This window comes from Myotis nattereri, assembly GCF_964212035.1.
Source record: "Myotis nattereri genome assembly, chromosome: 2".
In the NCBI taxonomy this organism is placed as follows: Eukaryota; Metazoa; Chordata; class Mammalia; order Chiroptera; family Vespertilionidae; genus Myotis; species Myotis nattereri.
The window spans coordinates 39,458,941-39,477,188 of NC_138076.1; the positions used below are offsets into that span (position 1 = coordinate 39,458,941).

The following is an 18,248-nucleotide window of genomic DNA, read 5'->3' on the forward strand; positions in this document are numbered from 1 at the left end:
CAAAATATTCAATAATAGTTTTTAAAATATCTTTCCAAAAGAAGGGAGGAAGAAGGGAAAATCAATAGAAAGTGAAAGTGGCTAACTGGGACAAAAGGTTATATAAAAAGGAAACAGAGTCAAAGACGGGTGTCTAGTAAGCCAGTAAATTCACCCTGTCCTACCGAGAAGAAGAAAAAAATCTAACTATAAAAATATGATGCTAATAAACATTTATTCTGAAAGCTCTTATGTGTGTATGTTGGGGCTGGGTGGGTTCCTGTGTCACTTCTGCCTGGGCAACATTGAGTTAACCTAAGTTAAACAGGCTTTCTTTTTAAGAAAGATTCCTCAAATTCAATCTGCCCTGGAACTCAACAAGAAAAAATATTGTATAGTACTTATTTAACCACACACCTCCTTCTTTTGCAGAGCATCTTTATGGGTTGAGAATTATATAGAACACACTTTCAGAAAATAAAATGCCTTAAACATTCAAAATATAAAACTGAATTTCCTTATTGTGAACCTATCCTCACCAAACACATTTTTAAAAAAATATTTTATTGATATCAGAGAGGAAGGGAGAGGGAGCTAGAAACATCATTGATAAGAGAGAATCATTGATTGGCTGCCTCCTGCATGCCCTACATGGGGGACTAAGCCCACAACCCAGGTATGTGCCCTGACCAGGAACCAAACATGTGACCTCCTAGTTCATAGGTTGACAATCAAACCACTGAGCCACGCCGGCCGTGCCAAACACATTTTTGAGAACCTGGTTCATACATAGTTTTATTACCCAACAGAAATGTGTTCTATTTCCAAGAAACATATGAATAAAGGGATCCACTAGATAGTATGATTATACATCAAAGGTTAATATATTGACATTCTAGTATATAAATCTTGTGATTTAGTCAGCAAAAGATGAGAGAGAAAAAAACCACACCATTAATGTGAGAGAGAAGAAGAAAACAAAGGAGAGGAGGGAGGGTGAAGGGTAGGGTAGAGAGGTAAAGGAGGGAGGGAGGGAGAAAGGTAGGATAGAGAGGTAGGAGAGGAAGGGAAGGAGGGAGGAAGAGATGAAGTGAGATAGGGGGGAGGACACGTGAGAAGAAAATACGAAGGAGTAAGCCTTACAAAATTAGAATTTCTGAATCCTCAAAGGCAAATTACTGATTGGGATACATTCATCGAGGTATGCCATCCTGCAGGGTCTATTATTAGCTGATAAGTCAATGTGTACTGGCAATGCCCCATCTCACCATGAATCTTTTGTTCAAACTACAATCACCAAATGCCATGTTATGGGACGTAATCATACTAAAGGACTAGAACTGCCGTGGGCAAACTACGGCCCGCGGGTCGGATCCGGCCCCTTTGAAATGAATAAAACTAAAAAAAAAAAAAGACCGTACCCTTTTATGTAATGATGTTTACTTTGAATTTATATTAGTTCACACAAACACTCCATCCATGCTTTTGTTCCGGCCCTCCGGTCCAGTTTAAGAACCCATTGTGGCCTTCGAGTCAAAAAGTTTGCCCACCCCTGGGCTAGAATGAGTAAGCACTCTACATGCCACATTAGATGGTCACAATCAGCTAGCTGTTTATAAGTCTATTTGCTATTTTAATTTATCTTTTTCATCACCATCAAGTAGTCGCTATTGTCAGTGTTTGTGTCTAGACGGTTTGTCATCCCTTCTTACTAACCTGCTGTTTCAAATGTATTTCCCAAAAAATAAATAACTGAGCTTATCAAATGCAATGAGGTAAATTAGGTTTTGCTTCACCTCTGAGTTTTTTTTAATCCACATCCAAGGATATGTTTATTAATTTGAGGGAGGGAGAAACATCTATGAAAGAGAAACATTGCTCAGTTGCCTTCTGAACACAAACCAACCAGGGATCAAACCCACTACATAGTTATGTGCCTTGACAGGGAATGGAACCCACAACTGTTTTGGCGTATGGGACGATACTCCAAACATCTGAGCCACCTGGCCAGGGCTCGCCTCTGAGTTCTTACTGTATCAAATTTCAATAGTAATGAATAATCTTTCTGGCACTGTGTTGTCATTTATCTACCTCCATGATTAAATAAATATACTCATAAATTCTGCCACTGCTACTGTAAACTTCAGCCTTAATCCTCATTAAGTAGAAACTAGGAAGTATCTAAAACTAGTGAGTGAAAGTATAGATATTTCCAGAATCTCAAAGTATATCCATATAAAATACCTTATTAATGACAAAGGGAAAAATAGTAACTGCAGTGGAGAAATCCTAACCAAGCCAACGCCACCTGTAATGGGATAGACATCACCTGTCTCCTATGTGATGCCCATAGGTAGACAATAACATTTCTGAGGGATTCTTGCCAAAAATGCATAACCTGAATATAATCATGAGAAAAGAGATAAATGTAAAATGAAGGACTTTCTTTAAAATAAATTTCCTGTGCTAATAAGAAGGGACAAAAAATGACTAAGTAATGTTCCAGATGGAGAGAAAATAGTTAGGACAAGTAAATGGAATGCAGGAACCTGAAACAAATTTTCTTTTACTATAAAAAACTAATGAGATAATTGGTGAAATCTGAATATGATCCACAGATTAAATGGCAGTAATATATCACTGTTAACATCTTAATTTTGCTAATGTAAAAGGATTTTCTTGCCGAAGCCGGTTTGGCTCAGTGGATGGAGCGTCGGCCTGCGGACTGAAAGGTCCCAGGTTCGATTCCGGTCAAGGGCATGTACCTGGGTTGCGGGCACATCCCCAGTGGGAGATGTGCAGGAGGCAGCTGATCGATGTTTCTCTCTCATTGATGTTTCTAACTCTCTATCTCTCTCCCTTCCTCTCTGTAAAAAATCAATAAAATATATTTAAAAAAAAAAAAAAGGATTTTCTTGATTTTAGGAAATAAAGACCTATTTAGGAGACAGGAGCACCAGGCTTAAAATTTACTCCGAAATGCTTCAGGTAAAGAAGACAGACGTAGATATATAGAAACAGATACAGATATAAGGATAAAGCAAATGTAAATGCTACTGAAAGGTGTTCAAACATTCTTTGTGATATTTTGAAATTTGCAGTTTGCTGAAATGCGCATTCTGTACATCTGAAATAACTTCAAAATAAAAGTTCATAAAAATTAAAGCAATGCCATTAGTTTTTGTTTTCATTTTATAAAAATTTTTTAAATAAAGAAAACTGACTTGATCAACATTCTTTACTTTTCAATCAAAATATACCCATTGTGTTAAATGAAAATAATCAGCAGATAATCAAGCAGATAATTTGTTCAATATATTACCTCTGACTTAAATTTTTAAATATTTTATTGTGTTACTTACCTAGTAATTCCTACAATTTTAATAGGTGACTTGGTAACAGACAAGTACTCCTCAAACGAAGCAGTATTTAATTGCATACTTAACTTCAAATGAAAATTAACATTGAGAGCAGTTTAAAAGAGGAAAGTTACAAAGAGTGTGGAGAGAAGTCATATTGATGAAATATGTGTTAACGTGGACATTACGGGGGGGGGGGCGGTGGGGGTGTGATAAAAATATTCAAAGTTCCTTAAATGGAGAGATATTTGGTTGTAATTATTTTTCAAATGGTGAGCAGTGGGCCAATTGCTTAGTCAAAACAGAAGCTGTCTCCAAAAGTGGAGTCTCATTGTGCATACCATAACCAACATCTCTGCACGGCACTAAAATTTACAAATCCCTCCATATGTGCAAACTTGTTTCTCAACACTCCATTGTGACTTTACAAAGATACAGGAGGCATAAAGTGAGTAAATATTAAGCAGTACTAATATTTAAATGTTATTTTTTAAGTTAATAAAATTTTAGGTAACATCTTTATTAAATACATCAAGTCTAAACTGACATAGTACAAAGAGTTAGTTGGTAAAAGCTATCTTTTGTAAGCAGAACTTATTTGATTCAACTCAGCAAAGCAGCTGAGGTAATTACACAATAGGTGTAATTATCTGTTGAAATATGAGGAAATTGCCCCGTTACCCAAAATTGAGTTTCATATGGCATTTGGCATAACAGCTAGCTTTTTAGTTTGTTATTTCAGCCCAAAAGGATAACTGATGCCATTATTTTTGGTTCTGCTTTTTTGGTTCAGAGAGATTCTTTGTCCAGAATAGAATCTAACATGTGCCTATTAAAATTCTAAAGCTTTACCTCCTGAGAATACAGGGCTTCAAAATAAAGATCTAAAGTTATTAGATTTTGATCCACAGAATTCAAAGATAAAAAGCATGTTGGGAAACTGGCCCCAACTCACCTTGAAAATAATGGCTATATTAAAGAGTGGCTATGCAACAGAATTAATTCTACTATAACTAGAGGCCCAGCGCGCGATATTGCGTGCCCCGCCCCCCCCCACCGCTCCACTGACTTGCAGCCCCCCAACATGCCCGCTGCGCTCACACCTATGCTCGCAGCCATGCTCACAGCCACGCTGTCTCGTCCTGCCCACCCGCCTGACAGCCGCCAGCCTTGCTGCGATCAGAGTCTGTGGGCCGCAGGGGAGAGCCCAAGAGGTGCTCCATGCACCTCATGGTGACCAGTCATTTGGTCATTTTGGTCGTGATGCCTCTTGGCCTTTTATTATTATGAAGTTTCCCTGTTGACCCCAAAACAAATAATAAACTGAAGAGAAGAGAACTATTATGGGCTGAAATGTGTGCTCCGCCACCACCGCACCCCTCCCCCGCCATTCACATATTGAAGTCCTAACCCTAGTACTTCAGAATATAACTAATATTTGGAGATAGGGTCTTTAAAGAGGCAATTAAATTAAAATGAAGCAAATAGGGTGGGTCCTAATCCAATATGACTGGTATCCTTAGAAAACATCAGGACACAGACAGTACAGATAAAAGACTATGTGAAAACACAAAAAGACAGCCATCTGCAAGCCAAAAACAGAGGCCTCCAGTAGAAATCAATCCTGCCAACACTTTAATTTTAGACTTCTAGCCTCCACAACTGTGAGAAAAAAAATATCTGTCGTTTAATCCATCCAGTCTATGGTATGTCTTACAGCAGCCCTAGGAAACTAACACAGGAACAAATTTGAAAAACTAAAACTAGGTAAGAGTCCAGAACTCAAAGACACCAAAATAGTTTACAATATGCTTTTTCTTTTATCCTCACCCAAAGATATGTTTATTGATTTTAGGGAGAGCAGAAAGGAGAAAGGAAGAGAAACATTGATCAGTTGCCTCCCATACGCGCCCCAACCGAGAATCAAACCCTCAATCTAGGTATGAGCCCTGACCAGGAATGGAATCCCACAAACTTTTGGTATTCAGGACAATGCCCCAACCAACGGAGCCACCCAGCCAGGACTACAATATGCTTTAAAGCAAAAACCTAACTGAAATTGCCTGACAAGTTTACCTACGCCTTTGATAATGTGAAAGAATTTTCTTGATTTTAGGAAATAAAGACCTATTTAGGAGACAGGAGCACTAGGCTTAAAATTTACTCCAAAATGCTTCAGGTAAAGAAGACAGACGTAGATATATAGATACAGATATAGATATAAGGATAAAGCAAAGGTAAATGCTACTGAAACGTGTTCAAACATTCTTTGCAATATTTTGAAATTTGCTGAAATGCACAATTCTGTACATCTGAAATAACTGCAAAATAAAAATTCATAAAAATTAAAGCAATGCCTTTAGAGTTTTTGTTTTTATATTATAAAACATTTTAAAATAAAGAAAACTGACTTAATCAACACTCTTTGGTCTTCAATCAAAATATTCTCATTGTGTTAAATGAAAATAATCAACTTCTTTCCTTCAACTTTCTAATAAGATTCAATAAATATTACGGAAAGTATAACATACCCTTCTGTATATTCTCAGTTTCCTAGGAGTTTTATGCCAAATATTCCAGATTATCCTAGATCTACTTAAATCCAGCCAGTCTAAGAACCCTGGCCTCTGTGACTTTAAATATAATAAAAAAAAAAGGTCAAATTCAGCCCAGATCTATAATGTCCAACATGTGAGTGGATAAGTAAAACATGATATCCATGCAATGAAATAGTATTCAGCAATAAAAAAGAATGAACTACTGAAACACACTACAGTATAAATAAACCTAAAAAACATGCTAAGAAAAAGAAGTCATTCACAAAATACCACACATTATGATTTAATTTACATAAAATGTCTAGACAAGGCAAATCTTTAGAAACAGAAAGTAAATTAATGGTTGCCTGGGATGGGGATAAAAAAAGAGAGTGACTATAAATGTGCAGAGGGATCTTCATGGGGTGCTGGAAATGATCTACAATTGTATTCTGCTGTTAGTAGCACAGCCCTATACATTTATGAAAACTCCCTGAGTGACTTGTTGCCTTAGTCTGTAAGGGCTGCTATAACAGAATCATATAAATTGAGTGGCTAACAAGTAACAGAAATTTTTCTCTTATAGCTCTGGGAAGTCCAAAATCAAGGTGCCAGCCGATTCAGTGTCTGTTGGGAGCCACTTCCTAGTTCATAGACATCAGTCCTCTTCCTGTGTCCTCACCTGGTAGCAGAGGGATGGTTGTTCTCTGGGGCCTCTTTTATAAGGGCACAAATCCCATTCATGCGGGCCATAACTTCATAACCTCATCACCACCCAAAGTCCCCACCCCTAAATAACATCACATGGGGTGGGGGGGGGATTATTGGGGGAGATATGTTTTAACATATGAATTTTGGAGGGAAGGGATACAAACATTCAGTTTACTGTATTTGTATATTTAAAATAGGTGAATGTTATGAAATCCAAATTACACCACAATAAAAGTTTTTTTTCAATATGTTAATACAGAGTTATTTCCATTTATTCAAATTCTCGTGAAATTTAGCTCCTATGTACTCATTGGTTCTCAGTAAGCTACTGAAAGATATACTCCAGGGGTAAAAAAGGGAATAAACCAACTGTGTTTAAGAAAAAAATCCAGGTCAAAAAAAAGAAAAAAATATTAACCAATGTCACCTCAATAATATGTATGCATGCATACAAGCATAACCCATGGACACAGACTTGAGGGCATGTGCTGGAGGGTTGGAGTGGTTGGGGAGAGGTCAATGGGGGGAAAAGGAGACCTGTAATAAGTACTTTCAAGAATAAAGAATTTTAGCTGAAACCGGTTTGGCTCAGTGGATAGAGTGTCAGCCTGCAGACTGAGAGGTCCCGGGTTCGATTCCGGTCAGGGGCATGTACCTGGGTTGCGGGCACATCCCCAGTGGGAGTGTGCAGGAGGCGGCTGATCGATGTTTCTCTCTCATCGATGTTTCTAGCTCTCTATCTCTCTCCCTTCCTCTCTGTAAAAAATCAATAAAGTATATTAAAAAAAAAAAGAATAAAGAATTTTTAAAAAAAAAAAAAAAAAGGAAGGAAGGAAGGAAGGAAATAAATCCAGGAGAAAAGAAATCCAAACAAGAAAACTAAAGGAAATCCTCAGACAAGAAGAGTACATCTCAGCTAGAAAGCCAAGATGCAAATGGAGACAGCAACCAGGCTAGACTACTAGCATAGCAGGTCAAAGAGAGCTAGGATTTCTACAGAATGGTGAGTGACAGAAAACTCAATGTGTTCAGATATAATGAAATACAGGGCAAGTCTGTAAATAAAGCAGTGATAAACATATGGAAAATTAAGCCCCACCACCTCATAAAACTAAATAAAACAGACAACTTCTAGCTACAGAGAAAACAAAATGGTATAGGAAATGAAAGTAATCTTAGGTGACAACATGGACCACTGTGAACAGCATTCACACTGTGGTCATAATAAAATACAAACATTGAGCTAACCCCAAGCATGACAACAAAGTGATAAGAGAACAGAAAGTGTGCATCTGTGCAGAGTGTGGCAGGCGGGCAATGACATACGTCCACTTTCACAAAGGGAGGGCTGATAAAAAAAAAAAAGAAAAGAAAATCCAGGACCAATATAAATGTTCCTAGTAAAAAGATATAAAAAATATTAAAAGAATCAACTAACGTTCTTAAAATTGGTCATAGCCATGGAAACAGCTCCCCTGTGAGAGGCGGCCATCACCGTCCCTGCATAAAGGCAGAGACGAGCTTTCTCCAGCCTTTTCCTCCAGCAGCAGCGCTGGCTGCTCCTGCACAAAACTGAAGTTCCCCACATCAATTCAAAGAGCCTCTCTCTTCCAAATGATTTCTCATTTCTCCTTTATTTCTTTGCTTTCTGTCTTTTTTTTTTTTTTCTGTGAGTTTTGGTAGTTACTCAATAGTTGGTATTGGGTCAAAAAACCTGTAACATGTTAATTCAGCTGTTTCAAACACCATAATTTTATACTCGAGTGAAAGTTCTTGAAATATAAGAATAACCTGATCAAACATCTAAGAATTCAAAGAATACATTACCCATGGATATCTTTCAAAAATAAGTCCTTGATTAAAAAATAATAATAAAACACAAAACCTAACCATGAGGTGAATCAAAATGAAGAACTGATTAACCTAGAAGCTATAGCACTGATGACCATGAAAACAAGTTAAAATACAAAAGTAACATGAAAACACTGGGAGACTCATGCTTACAGAAAAGTAATGTTACAATAATGTAAAACTAATAATAAAAACAGCAACAATGGAAGACATAAGAAGGAAAGATAGCAGGCTTAAATATAAATAATGCCAATTTCCATTCATTTTTGCAAAAGAGAAACAATACATTCTTTCCCACCGGGATATGAAGAAATACCATGACAAATGGTTTTTATAATCATTTTTCTTATTAAGAACATCCTTTAGAAATTAATATCTCTGTGAAAAATTAGAAACATTTATCTAATAGTCCAGTAAATTCATCATTTTAATTTCTTTTGTTAAATGTAAATAAAATAAGCTAATTTGAAAACATCTTATGAGAAAATAAAGAGTAATGAGAAAGGAAGGAATCATCCTCTTCAATGCTATATTATAATATATATATATATATATATATATATATATATATATATATATAACCCTAATATGCAAATAGACCAACGGCAGAACAACCAGTTGTTATGATGTGAGCTGGCCACCGGGGGCACGTGCACAGAACATGGCGGGCATCAGCCATGGCAGGATGGTGGAGCAGGTGAGCAGGGGCGCCAGACCAAGGTGGGGTGCCGGTCACTGTCATCGAGGTGAGCCTCTGGTGGTTACTGAAAATTCTTTGCTCCCGGGTGCCACGGTCCCGCCAGGTGCTCGCACCCACTGCTGGTGCTGGCCCTGCTTGCACCCGCTGCCGGCAAACAGGGGACTGGAGGCTGCGGGAGGAGGGGCCAGGCGGGGGCGTGGAGGATAGGCCAAGACCTGCCCCTGTGCCCACTGCAGCTTCGCGGCCCACAGTTCTTTTCAAGGTGCATGAATTCGTGCACTGGGCCCTAGTATATAGATGTCTAAAACAGTGTGGTACTAGCACATGAATGGGGGAAAAAAGGAAAGAAAGAAAACAGTCAAGTATGTATACATATGATAATTCAGTATATAATAAATGTGACCTGTAATTAGTGCAGAAAAAAAATGATTATTCAGTAATGGTTGTGTCAATTAGGTAGCCATTTAAAAAATAAATACCACACGAAGTGAAAATTTCACCAGAAAAAATAAAATAAGTACTAGAAGAAAACATGGAAGAAAAATATTTAATTTATCATAGGGTAGAAGAAGCTTAAGTACATCACAATACCAAAAATGAACAGAGATTTAAAAATTCAACTACAAGAGTAAAAATAAAAATTTTCAGCATAGGAAGAAAAAAAACAATATATAAGAACAAAAATATAGACAACAGATAAGAGAATAACAGCTACAAATCATATCTGTTATGTTTTTATATCTATACTAGAGGCCCAGTGCACATATTCATGCACCGGTGGGGTCCTTCAGCCTACCCTGCACCCTCTTGCAATCCGGGACCCCTTGAGAGATGTCAGAGAGCCCCTGGTCCTCGCAGGCCATACTAGATATATGACTCTAGTATGCATATAAGATCTTCAGTTAATCTCTTCCCCGCCTCTTCCCTCCCCTTCCCTCTGAGATTCATCAGTCTATTCCATGTTTCCATGCCTGTGGTTTCCACTCCTACATTGAGCGCCTGCCCCCCTGGTGGTCAGTGAACGTCATAGCTACCAGCCGACTGCTTGGCTGGTCACTTAGGCTTTATATGTATGGATTTATTTGTTAATCCTATCAGGAAACAAAAGCTTCAGAAAGAAATCAAATAAATGTAGGTGATAAAAATGTGGTATGGAGAGTTCCTTTTCCAATGTATCACTATTTTTTTCAAGTATTTTTTCTTTTATCAAGTATTACTAATTCTTAGTATTATCATGCAATACAATAAGAAACAAAGTTATTTATGCAAAATTATATTTAATTTAGTTCATTAAAATAGCATTTGAACAAAATCATATTTTGAGTAAAGTATCTCACCTTCTAGCTAACCATCTGTCATATGCAGAAAAAAGGAAACAGGTGAGATGTGTGTGGGTGGATATATATGTGAGCTTCTACAACAGTAAGTGAATACAGACCATTCCAAGAAAAAAGAAAATCACATGGTAAAGGTACACAGAGGTCAAACTGAATGGTGCATTCAGGTAAAGGGGCCTCTCCTAACCAGTAAGGCTTTAATAGGAATCTCCCAGGGGAGATTAAGGCCACAGGGAAAAGGGACTATGGATGATAAAGTATTTAAATGTTATCTTTAAGCAACCAAAAAACCAGTGACTTTAAAAACTGACAACAAGCATATAGGCTATACATAAATTCTGATCAGACGGAGAAAAATAACCTGTCAATTGAACCAAGTACTTATACACCAAACCTGGTGACTTTCTCAGTCATACATATTTTTAAAAGAGAAACTCTATTATATCAAATTTTGAAACTAAGGGTCCTTATGACATTGATTAAATTTAGTTTTAAATCCTAGCTCTAGAAATCACCTTTCCCCCTCTCCTCCCACCACACACCACCACCACCACCTCTCTCTGCATACCCACCAATACCACCCTCGGAGACCCAGCCTTTCCCTTGCATAAGAAACAATCCTCAAGGTAGCAGAAGACAGTAGCCTGGACCTGACTAAGGCCCACACAGTGCATATCGCTGGCAAGCTCAAGATGACATCTTGACCTAAGTTATAAGTAAAGTTTCAGTTCCTAAGCCCTAAGGTGAAATGACCTCCTCATTACTGTCTCATGAAACCAGACAGAGGGACATCAGCACAGGCCTCAGAGCTGTCCTCTAGACCTGAGAAATGATTCATTACCCTTACTGTACCTCCACCAATCAGCTTCCAGCATACCCCAACCACTAACCCACAGTATCTTGTGATTTTGCCCTGTACAACCTGCAAACTATACGCCACTGGGGAGTTGAGGCTTCTGAGCATTAGCTTCCTGCTCTCCTGGATTGCACCATTCATCAATAAAATAGCCAATCTTTCTCTACTCCAATTCTCAGCGTCTAGTGCAGCCGTGGGCAAACTACGGCCCGCGGGCCGGATCCGGCCTATTTGAAATGAATAAAACTAAAAAAAAAAAAAAAAAAAAAAAAAAGACCGTACCCTTTTATGTAATGATGTTTACTTTGAATTTATATTAGTTCACATAAACACTCCATCCATGCTTTTGTTCCGGCCCTCCGGTCCAGTGTAAGAACCCAAAATTGTGGCCCTCGAGTGAAAAAGTTTGCCCACCCCTGGTAGTGTTTGCCTCTGCTAGTGTCCAGTAGATGAGCTCTTTCTGTTCTCTAACAATTTTGCTCGTAAGGAAATCTAGCAAAACATGCTTCTCACATTTCTGTTACCAGGAAAAGAAAGTTTTAGTTCTGAATCTAGAAAAAGTGACAGTTCAAACAGGAAATTTTGGGAGGGTGAGGGGGGGAAATTATAGCCCTCCAGTCTCAAACTGAAACACTAATGAGAGATAACATATATCTTAGAAGATAAAGAACTTGGTGAATGTGCCTTAAGCATTGCCGGGAGCCGGTCCATCCTTGCTGTTTCAAGGGACCTGGCATATATGGCATACTGTTCTTGATATGTTTGCTCACCTTCTTGGCACTATGTGTTTTAACCAAGGTCACCTCTCTGAGAAAGGTTGTTTCCCCAGGTAGGGATTTTCCCCTGGAGTTAGGGAGGGAATAAAACCTCTTAACTAAGTGCCAGGTGGGTTAATTAATCACTTTAACTACGAACAATCATGCTTAAGCTATATAATCTTTACTCCCTGGAATGGAGATAAGAAACGCCCTAACCTTTGGAATAAAGATTGATAGGATTGGAATCAACTGGTATAAATATAGATGTAACAAGACAGAACTTAGAAGACAGAACCTACACAAAACCTAGAGACAGAAGAACTTCGCTGGAGAGAACATGGCAAAAGATCCTGGACAGAAACTGGCAACAGAACCTAGAGACAGAACCTAGCGAGAGAACATGGCAAAAGATCCTAGACTGAACCTGACTACAGAAATTGGCAAGAGAACCTGACTAGAACCTAGTGACTGAACCTGGCTGGAGAACCTAGCGAGGGAACATGGCTACAGAACCTGGCTGGAGAACCTGGCAGGAGAACCTACAGAACCTGGCAATAGAACCAGGCAAGAGAACCCAACCATGCTGATCAACTGAATGCTGCCTCTGTGCCATTCCTTTTTTGCCAACTCCATCCACACCTTCGGGGACCCCTGGACCTGCTGGGGTGGGACCCCAGCATCGCATTATAATTTAAAGTTAGTAGTGAAATTTGAAAGATGATCTGGTAAAAGAAATTTTCAAATATTTAAATGATATCAGAAAGAAGTCTTTGAAACATGTAAGAACTAGAGGCCCAGTACACGAAATTCATGCACTCGGAGGGCAGGTCCCTCAGCCCAACTTGTCCCTTAGGCAAGCCATCAGTCAGACATCTTTAGCGCTGCAGCAGAGGCGGAAGAGGCTCCTGCCACTGCTGCTGCACTCGCCAGCCATGAGCCCGACTTCTGGATGAGCTGTGCTCCCCCTGGGGGAGTGCACTGACCACCAGGGGGCAGCTCCTGGGTTGAGCGTCTGCCCCCTGGTGGTCAGTGCGCATCATAGTGACCGGTTGTTCCACAGTTCAGTCAATTTGCATATTAGCCTTTTACTATATAGGATGGCTTTCTAAACACTATGAAATCCTAGATTCTTCTCTCATGCCTCCATTCAGTTTTAGCCTCTGCCACCAAATATCCCCCAGCACACAAATACATTCTAAAAATGCCAAAATTCATGTCTGGTAACTGAAAGGATTACTGTCACTAAAAGTAAATACAAAAAAGAAAAGAAATATCATTAAACATTAACCTGGAGACACAAATATATCAAAGTGTGATATAAATACAACAGAATTTAGTACTGGCAGATTTCATATGATGAAATTCTTCAATTTAAATTTTTTCCTGAAATTTATTTGTAATCTTTTTTGATGATATACAACATAATTTCCTACCAAGCCATCCAAGATACAATACCTAAATGAAATTGACTGAATGCATAGAATTATTTGTTATAAAGATCAACTTTTGGGGTCCTATATCAAAACAACCATGAGGCAAACTTGAAAAAACTTATAGCCTGAGGTAAATAAGCCAGAAACAAATTTTTTTTTAAAAAAGAAAAGTCACAAGAACATAGTAACAAAGTGCCCTAAAGAAGGACACTAGTTATTAATTCAATAAATTCTGATACAGTACCCAAACTAAACAATTTAGTACCTCTTTTGTCTGGAATAAAATACAAATGTTTTGCAGTCACTTCAAACTGCCTTCAGATTCATATTACAAGCTATTATCCTCATCATGGAATAATAAAGTATCCATTTTAATCAAAAACATGATTTCCCAGCTAATTATCTAATTAGATAATTTAGTTATAAAGAAATACTTTTAATCAAAATTAATTTCATAAAGGGCAAAATTCTGTAACTTCTAATGACATTTACAACAGAATATAGGCTAAATAAGGAATTCCAAAAGGAAGTATCGTAAGTTTTTAGCAACCACTACTGAGTTAATACCTACACAAACTCTATAAATAATTTATATTACTCTCAAAATGCATTTAGATAATTTCTACCACTGTGAATTAAAAAAATCAGTTCCATTATTTGATAGTTATACTTTATAATTACAAGAGGGTAATGTTTTTTAATTTTGTACACATAACATAGATTAAAATGCTTGAAATATTCATATGAAAATGGTGGACTGGTACTCACCCTTCACTCCAAAATCCTTCTAGGGTACTTACTCCCTTATTCTACAGAAGATAATAGGATAAAAACTCTATTCCCAGACTCCCTTGCAGCTGAGGTTCTCAGTGCAACTGGAAAAGACTTTGGATGTGTCAATCAAACTCAGATGCATGAGATTTGGAGGGGAAGAGTAAGGCAGCATTGAGGCACAGGCCATCATTCTGTGGGTTTACCACTGGCAAGAATGAGTGTGAGTTTAGGAGTTTTCTGAAACAGTATTCCAATATGTAATTACTAGTGTTTGTTGTTTTATTTTTGTTGGTTTGGGTGAGAGGTGTTAATAAGACTCGGAGCACATATTTATCTAATCCACAGGTATAATATACCTATAAATCCATCCTCTTGGGACTTGTGGTCACAATTCTTAGGCCTAGGTAGCATTTAGGGGTGGGTTTTTTTAAAAAAAATATTATCAAAACACTAAGAATATAGGAAGAAATTATCAGCCAAAATTCAACAAGGAGACATAAATCCAACACTCAACACCATTTTGACCGATAGGCATTTAACATTCCAAGAAAATACAACTACATATCTAAGCTATATTTCTGGTAGCATCGAGAAATTAAATGTACAACTAAACCACAAAGACCAGGGAGAGGACACTGATAAACCATCCTCACCTGAAGGTGAGGCCATGAAGGAATGCAACCTCAAGGTGAGTGAACTGGAATAAAACAAACCATTCTCTAGGAGTGCAGCTGGCCTTTATGTGCCCTCAGGAGTCCAAGGAACTTCACACTTAGAATACTGCAGCCACAAATTACTACTGTTCACAGGCATGTGGCAGAAAAATTGAAAAATCTCTACACGAAAGAATCTATCATTCTAGTTTTCAATTTGTTAATACGGACGATTTTTAAATAATCAATATACAGTTAAAGATGAGAAGGCACACAAGGAACCAGACATCACAACCAAGAAGCAGCACGGACAACAGATCCCACAAAAGTCATTAGGCTTCAGATACTGAAATGAACAGACACACACTACAAAACAAATAAGTTAATTATATTCAAAGAAATAAAAGCCAAATTTAAAAATTTGGTTAGAAGATGAAAAGAGATAAGTTTGAGTCATTTTTAAAGAACCAAATAAAAATTCTAGAACTGAAATATGAACAAATAAAATTAGAAACTAAATGAGTAGTTAAGTACAGTTCAAGAGATAGGAAGAAAGGTCAGAAGAAAATGTCCAAAAAAAAGATGAAAGATATCAGAGAAAGAGTAGGAAACACAAAAGATATATTAAGGTCTAACATGAAAGTTTTCTATATATAAATGACTGGAAATTCATAAGGAAGGGAAAGAGATTATGTCAAAAGTGATAATGGTGGAGAATTTTCCAAAAATATTGAAAAGCATTAATCCATAGACTCAAGAAAGTCAATGAGTTGCAAATACTTATGTGCATTTATCAAAGAAAACCTTAAGAAAATCTTAAGATGAAAGAGAAATTCATAAATGCTATTAAAATATAAAAGTGCACAAAATCCATTCACAAAATCTGTTTACAGGTAGGGTCCCTAGGCCTGGATGGCGATCAGGGTCGATCTGTGGGGCGACCGGCAGGGCGATCAGGGGGCCCCTGCTGGCACCCAACTTGGCTGGCCTGGGGCCTGTGGGCAGCTCCTGCATTGACTGTCTGCCCCCTAATGGTCAGTGCATGTCATAGTGACCGGTCATTCCACCAGTCATTCCACCATTCGGTTGATTTGCATATTAGGCTTTTATTACATAGGATTATCTCCAAAGAAGCAGTTGGTAGAATGAGAGCTGAAGTCTCACCAGATATAACCAAAGACAGAAGAAGAATATCTTCAGTGAGTTGATAAAAAATACTGAAAAACTATTCCCAGAGTAAAAACAGCTTTCATGAATGAAGATAAATTAAAGTCACTGGCTGTCAACAAAGAGTTTACTACAAGCAAACTTGTGAAATAAGGAATATATTGGTCTCTGCCCCTAGTTCCTGCTAATATTTAGTCTTTGATCCTGGTTCCTGACACAGAGTTTCTTATAATTTCTTGAGTGAGCAGAGTACCTTTAGTGCTAATGAGATAATTCTTCAGGGCTCCTGGATGGAGGTTGGTCTCTAAAAACACTAAGCCAAAATTAAAAGCTTAGAATTTTCCATCCTACATCCATCCTCCAGAGAAAAGGAGATGGGTTGGACAATGAGTTCATAATCAATAATGCCTAGGTGATGAAGCCTCCATAAAAATTCTGGGTTTGGGAATGCATCCATAGCTAGAGTGTGGCACACTCCAATTTCATGGGGACAGAGCTTTGTGCTTGGGACTCTTCCAAATACAAACTGCAAAAAAGTGGAAACAAACTAAATATCCACAAGTAAAAGAAGTAAAAAAGATAAACAGTGGCATTTTCTCCAAAGGAGTATCATTTGGGAGTTACATAAAACAACAAGGTTGATTCTCCTAAGCATAATATTGAGAAAAAAAGCCAGGTACAAAAAAATTACATAAAAAAATTTATATGATCCCACTGATTTAAAGTTAAAAAAAAAAATAAGAAACAGGCAAAATTATTTATACTGCTTAGGTGTGTACATTTCAAAGGAAGAGCTACAGAGAAATGCCGGGAGGTGTTTAGAATAAGGTCAGAATAGTTCACAGCTCTACGAAAGGAGAAGGAGGAAGAGCTGAGAAAGGAGAAGGGGGAGGAGGCAATGGGAGCAAGGCCAAAGTGCTGGCAGTTTTGTACTTCTAGACCCAGATTATGCTTACATGGATTTTTTATTTCTAACTAGAGGCCCAGTGCACGAAATTCATGCACTGGGGCCGGGCCGGGGGAGGGGGAGATCCCTCAGCCCAGCCTGCACCCTCTCCAATAGGGGACCCCTAGGGGGAATGTCCGACTGCCGGTTTAGGCCCGATCCTTCAGGCAGTCGGACATCCCTCTCACAATCCGGGATTGCTGGCTTCCAACCACTTGCTGGCCTGCCTGCCTGATTGCCCCTAACCACTCTGCCTACCAGCCTGATCACCCCTAACCACTCTCCTGCCAGCCTGGTCGATGCCTAACTGCTCCCCTGCCGGCCGGATCACCCCCAACTGCCATCCCCTGCAGGCCTGGTTGCCCCAACTGCCCTCTCCTGCTGGCCCAGTTGCCCCCAACTGCCCTCCCCTGCCAGCCTGGTCACCCCTAACTGCCCTTCTCTGCCAGCCCGGTCACCCCAACTGCCCTCTCCTGCCACCCTGGTTGCCCCCAACTGCCCTCCCCTGCTGACATGGTTGCCCCTAACTGCCCTCCCTTGCTGGCCGGATCACCCACAACTGCCCTCCCCTGCTGGCCATCTTGTGACCACATGGGGGCGGCCATTTGTGCGAGGGTGTGACAGTCAATTTGCATATTACCTCTATCATATAGGATAATTTGCGTAACTGTTTGTGTTTTAGGTACCTTTCTCTATGTTTATTTATAGTTCACAATTTAAATAAAAGAAAAAGGAAAGTGGGGAGAAAATCAAACCAGAAGGAAGTATATCCCTAAAGTCAACAGCTGCAGGGGCAGCCACTCAATTTCTCAACCTTGTAATTGGCAAAAATGGCTGTTCTGGAAGCCCGGTTGGTGGTATAGTTCTCAGAGTCACTCCTGGAAGCTCACTCTAGGTGCCCTTCTCTCATTAATCCCTTTCAAAGATGTGTAAGCACTTAATCCCTTTCTATTTATCATATCTAGAGTAGTTCATCGAGAGAGGTTCAATAAAAAAAATTAGAATTTCCCATATGAAGTATTAACAGTAACAAAACAGAAGGCTAGATCCTGCCACCAAATTAACTTGACACTATGCCCCATTCCTAAGATGCCTTAGCAAAGCATAAAAACTAAGTCTTTATTTAACATTTTCTGAAGTTGATTTTTAACTTTTATAAAACACAGAAAGGGGTAAGCGAGGAAGGG

The 18,248-nt window shown here is 38.7% G+C and overlaps 1 protein-coding gene across 1 annotated transcript in view; it reads right to left on the minus strand.

Annotated features, from left to right (window-relative positions):
• The window catches only part of PCCA (propionyl-CoA carboxylase subunit alpha), a 382,136-nt gene that overhangs the window by 183,737 nt on the left and 180,151 nt on the right, over positions 1 to 18,248 (minus strand). The gene's annotated exons all lie outside the window — the stretch shown is intronic.